We start from the raw sequence: 6,410 nt of genomic DNA on the forward strand, positions 1-6,410 counted from the left end.
ATTGATGATTATCGTTTTCTTTCAGTAAGAAAAAACAAGATTTATAATGACAGAGAATAGCAAGAATATTGATAATTGACTTTTCTGACGGGGATACAAGTTATGAAAAAGGGATTTATATAGTAGTACAATTTGTAACCGCTTATCCTATTTAGTTCCTACCCGTTATAATATTTATTATATTAATTACCCATTACGTGGGTGATTTGTAAGGGTCGAAGCAATAATAGCAAATCGCGCACGATCAGGGATTCAACTGATTTCTTTCCATATTTGAACTATTAATTACCTTTCCATTTATGCGACCTCCAATGACCTTAATTATCAGGCCCAAACCTATTTTCTCTTATTCAACTAACATGCATTGTATCTTCTGTCACGACCCAAAATCCTAACTTGTCGTGATGGCGCCTATCCCAATGTTAGGCAAGCCGACAACCTCAATAAACCATATTATCTCTTAAGTTTGAAAACATAATATTTGAATTCAATAGAAAACCTCACAATTTCAAATACAAAATACTCACAAAACCCGGTGTCACTAAGTACATGAGCGTCTAAATGATAACAAAGTCTGACTAATAAAATCATTGTCTGAAAATATAGAACAGTACAATAACTGAAAGAAAGTGAGTCAAGGTCAGCGAACGCCAGGCAACTACCTTGATAGTCTCCAACTGATAATACTCTGAGATATAACAATCAACGTGTCCGGAAGCACCTAGATCTCCACACGAGGTACAGAGTGTAGTATGAGTACAACCAACTCAATAAGTAACAAGACTAACCTTTGGGCTGAAAGTAGTGACGAGCTTAGTAGGTACAGTCCAGTATAGAAATGTAGGCATTCTTTCAAGTTCTATAGTTAGGTCAATACTGCTCATTGTCATTAACGCTAAATTTTTCCTTATAAAAAAAAAGCTCGCACTTTCCACTCATCATGCTTAATCACTCGACACACTTAGTCACTCAGTACTGTATATGGCCAATCCAGCCTAGGAAAGATCCATCCCATATATATATATATATATATATATATATATATATATATATATATACACACACACACACATCAACTGCCAGTCAGTGACTCAGTACCGTATAAGGCCAATCCAGCCTAGGGATAAATTTATCCCCAAATATAAATGACTCGGACAAGATCCATGTCCAGGGAAAATTTCATCACAATTATAAATAAATAAGGCAAGTTCATACCCTGGGAAGTCCACCCCGAATATATAAATCATCTACACTCACTGTGGGGGGTGCAGACTCGGGAAGGTCTCCTTCAACCCAAGTATGATATAAAGCCGATATGGCATGCTGCAGGCGGGCAGTCCCGATCCATATAATAATAAAGCTGATATGGCATGCTGCAGGCGGGAGCCCCGATCCATATATTAATAAAATACATAAAGTTGATATGGCCTGTTGCTGGCGGGCAGCCCCAATCTCATAAATATTCCCACAATGAATGAACATGACTGAGTATGAAACGTACATTTTAAAATAATTAAATTCAACAGCAACACGACCTTATGGGTCCCAAAGCATCGGCACGTAGCCTAAACATGATCTTTAATACGAGTCTCAGCTCAATTTCTCTAGCACGTGTAGGATATGCGAATAATGACATGATTCTTTAATTTTACAACTCCACAAAATTTATTTAAGTTACCATTTCTATGGTGCACGCCCACACGCTCGTCACCTAGCATGTGTGTCACCTCCAACAATTGATAGAACGCAAAATTCGTGGATTCATACCCTCAGAACCAAGTTTAGAAATGTCACTTACCTCGAACAAACCGAATCCAATGCCAAGCAAGCTGAACAATTGTCACGACCCAAATCTTCCTCCGTAGGATATCGTGATGGCACCTAGTCTTAGGGACTAAGTAAGCCTAACATTTACTGAAATAATAACAATATTTATTAAGGACTGATAAATGCGAAAAAGAAATCTCTATACAATAATTACAATCCCAAAACCGGTAGTACAATACTACAAACACAACTGTTTTGAAGTAGAGATAAGACAGTGCAAACGCATCAACAGGTTTACCTTGAGTCTCCACAACAAGATCCCTATAGCTAGCTAGCGGTCAACTGACTCCAAATTACCTCCCTCTGCACAAAAATGTGCAAAAGTGTAGTATGAGTACATCACAGTCGGTACCCAGTAAGTATCAAGACTAACCTCGGTGGAGTAGTGACGAGGTATAGTCAAGACACTCGCTAGTCAAATAACTTGTTCAATATAGCATGTAAAAATAATAAAAAATAAATAGCAGTGATAGCAACAATAATCAACTAGTGATATAAACAGCAAGGAAACAAGAACACCATAAATATTACCCAAACGAATAATAAACACAAGCACAACCAATTAATCAAGTCCTTCAAAATATACACCTTTTATCTACAAGTTTGTTTTCGGATAAAAATCTTTGGAAGAAAATCCGTTCAAATAAATTAAATATCTTATATCATAATAATAAATCCGGGTCTCAGTCCCCTTTCATATTCTCACGGTACCTCGTGCCCATATCTCTATCACAACCGCACAGACAACTCTCGTACCAAATATATATCAATACATAAAATCTGCACGATCAATTTATTTTCAACAAAATAAGGTTACAATTTTATTTTATTTTTTTGTAAATCAAATAAGAATTCACCAAAGAAATGAGTTTATTTTTTGAAATAGTTTGAGTGAAGAAAAATAATATTTTAATTAAAAAAAAGCATCAAATAAGCTACTGATTTGGATGTAAAACTTATTAAATTAAAACATAATAGTAATTTTTTTTATTTAAAATAACTCAATTATTAAGAACAATTAAAAACCAGACATATAAATCCTCAGAATCTCGTACGAAAAAGCCAAAGCCAACACAATATAACAAGAAATACAAAACACTTAATATTAAGTCAAATAATACATCACGGAGAACACAAGAATTTACATATTACGAAAAAATAAAATAACCAAAGGCAAGTGCAGCCATAAAGAAATATCAACAAAAGGGCACTCATGAGGTACCGCCTCGTAGTCCCAACACAAATATCAACAATAACAAGGCTCCCAGGACATCACAAGTCATCACAAATCAATCCCCGACATAGCCCACCTTATCTCGCCACGTGCACAATAATAAAGTAAATGCCCGCCTTGTCTCGCCGTACGCGCATAATAATATTCTCACCTTGTCTCTCCACATGCGCAAAACTACATATATAGCCCGCCCTATCACGTCGCATGTGCATATATCAATAGTAACAATAGCACGACAGAAACCTCGTGCAAACACCCGAACAAACATCCCAACCATATCACGTGCCAATATCACAATATCTCATAAATTGCACCTCAAGTTCTCAAATATTACAACTTGCCACAGAAATCAACAATACATTATTTTTCACAATAAGGAGCCCATGGCTCGACCGTAATGTGCACAAAATCTTAATAAAATATTCGGGAGTGAACAACTTAACAGAATAATATTTTACAATTTAACACTTTGCCTCAATATGATTTACGGCTTTTATAACTCAATACCAATTTCAACAACATGAACTGAAAAGTAATTCATCAAGGAACAACACCTTCTTAAATCCAAATTTTGGCATAAAAATGTCAACCCAACTAACCACGGTATTTCACATAAAAATCAAAGTGACAATCACACCAAATTATCATATAAAAACAACCTCGACAAACAAGGAATGAGGCATAACAAATAAAGAATTTACTATGTTCCAACAATTTTTCCAATCTAATACATAAGGGCGTCTATGAATTGCAACCGATATAATTTGCACATGTAAATCAAGTATGTACTCGTCACCTCACATACATGGTTTTCAATTACACAATTTTCACATAAGACTTAATGTCTAAGGGGTAATTCCCCCACTCAAGGTTAGGCAAGATACTTACCTTTTTGAAGTTAGGCCGATATTCCAAAATTGCCTTCTTGCTTGAATTGACCTCCGGACAACTCAAATCTATCCAAATTAATTGTATAACTTCATTAAAATTCATCGGAAATAATTCCGGATAATAAAATATCAACTTAAAATTTTGTTCTAAAAAGTCAACGAGGGGCCCGCCTCTCGAAACCCGATAGAATTTTTATGAAATTCGAATACTCATTCCGATACGAGTTCAACCATACCAATTTTATCAAATTCCAATAACGAATTGACCTCCAAATCCTCAATTTAAGGTATAGAAAATTTCTACCTTTTTCAACCCAATTCACTAATTTCATAATAAAAATAATAATATATTCATGTATTTTAACCAAAATCGAGTTAGAAATTCTTACCCCAATATTTTACTTGAAAAACCCTCGAAAAATATCCTTACCCGAGCTTTCTTTGTCCAAAAATGGAAGAATTTTTTTGACTTTATTCTGCTGCCCAAGGGTTTGTTCTTCGCGTTCGCGGCCCTCCTCTCGCGTTAGCGATGAACAAATCCTTCCACAGCCATTTCCAAACTCTTCTCAAACAATATTTAGTACAATGTTTATAACGTTTTGTACAAAATTCCAAATGACACATGGTTTAACTTTTTCAAAACTAGACATCAAAGGCTACAACTTTCATGTTTTGCTCAGCTCCTAATTCCTTATAGATTTCGAGATATAAGCTTCCAAAGTCAGCTCTGTGCACTAGAAATTTCTTCTTTGCGATTTCTAAACTCTTCCCAGACATCTTGTAGTGTATCTACCATATCCTTTTGTACACAACTCCAAATGCTAAATAGTTTACATTTATGAAAACTAGACACAAAGGACTACAACTTTTATTTTTGAATCATCTCCAAATTCCTTATAGATTGCAAGATATAAGCTTCTGAAGTCGGGTGACGGACAACAAGAATTCCTTTTTCGCGAACGCGAAGAACAAAATCCCAGAAGCCAAATCCTTCTTCGCAAATGCGAGAGGCACCTCGCGAACACGAAGAACAACACTGTACATCAGAAAAACCAGCATCCAACGTAGCCCAAAATGATCCGAAACACACCCGAGGCCCTTGGGACCTTAACCAAATATACCAACAAGTCCTAAAACATGATACAAACTTAGTCGAGGCCTCAAATCATATCAAACGGTACCGAAACTACGAATCACACCTCGAATCAAACTTATGAGTTTATGAAATTTCCAAATTCTATAACTTGTGCCGAAACATATCAAATCAATCTGGAATGACTTCATATTTTGTACACAAGTCAAAAATGACATAATAGAGTTGTTCCAATTTCCTGAATTAAATTTTGACCCTGATATCAAAAAAGTCAACTCCCGGTTAAACATTCTAAAAATCTTGCATTTTCCAACTTTCGCCAACATGCGTCAAATTGTCCTTAGGACTTCCAAATCCAAATCCGAACATACTCCTAAGTTCGAAATCACCATACGAAGCTATTGACATCATCAAAATCCCATTCCGGAGTCGTTTTCTCAAAATTCAAACTCCGGTCAACTCTTTTCATTTAAGCTTCAAAAATGAGAATTGCTCTTTCAATTTAATTCCGAACCTTCAAAAAACCAAACTCGACCACACACAGAGGTTATAATACATATTTCGAAGTTGCTCGGGACCTTAAGTCGCTAAACGGAACGTAAATTCTCAAAACGACAAGTCGGGTCGTCACAACAATACTCCGAAAACTCCATTTCGTGCGTATCAACCTCCAAACGCCTTCCTATCTCTTCAATTCCAAGCCAAACGATTCGAAACTGGTCAAAAAAATGTGCCAATTTATCAAAGATACTCCAATGCTTACAATTTAACAATTTATAAAAATTCTCAACTCTGCTCGGAAAGTCGGGAGTGGGGCCCATGTTTCGGAATCCGATGAAACTCACAAAATCCGACAACCCATTCAATTATGAGTCCAACCATACTAATCTCACTCAAATCTGACTCTAAATCGACATTCAAATCCCAAAAAATCATTTTATGAAATTTCCATCTCAAAATACTAATTAAATTATGAAAACAGTGATATATTCATGTATATTAACCAAATCCGAGTTAGAATCACTTACCCCGATGAATTTCTTGAAAATCCTATGAAAAATCGCCACAAACCGAGCTCCCAAAGTCCAAATATGAAATAATGCTCTAACTCTCGTTTATAAACTACAGCAATCTGATCTCCCATTGTGCTAACCGCACATTTTTTGTGCGGTCCGCACATTCCAAGTTCCGCGGCCGCGATCCAAATTGTGCGGCGGCACTTTAGCAGCCACTATACTACCAAGTTTCAGTAAATTGACCATAACTTTCGGTACAAATGTCCAAATAATGAATGGTTTAACTTTCTGGAAACTAGATTCAAAGGATACAACTTTCATTTTTGGATCATCTAGAGATTCCTTATAGA

This window comes from Nicotiana tabacum, chromosome 23 (assembly GCF_000715075.1).
Source record: "Nicotiana tabacum cultivar K326 chromosome 23, ASM71507v2, whole genome shotgun sequence".
NCBI classification, from domain to species: domain Eukaryota; kingdom Viridiplantae; phylum Streptophyta; class Magnoliopsida; order Solanales; family Solanaceae; genus Nicotiana; species Nicotiana tabacum.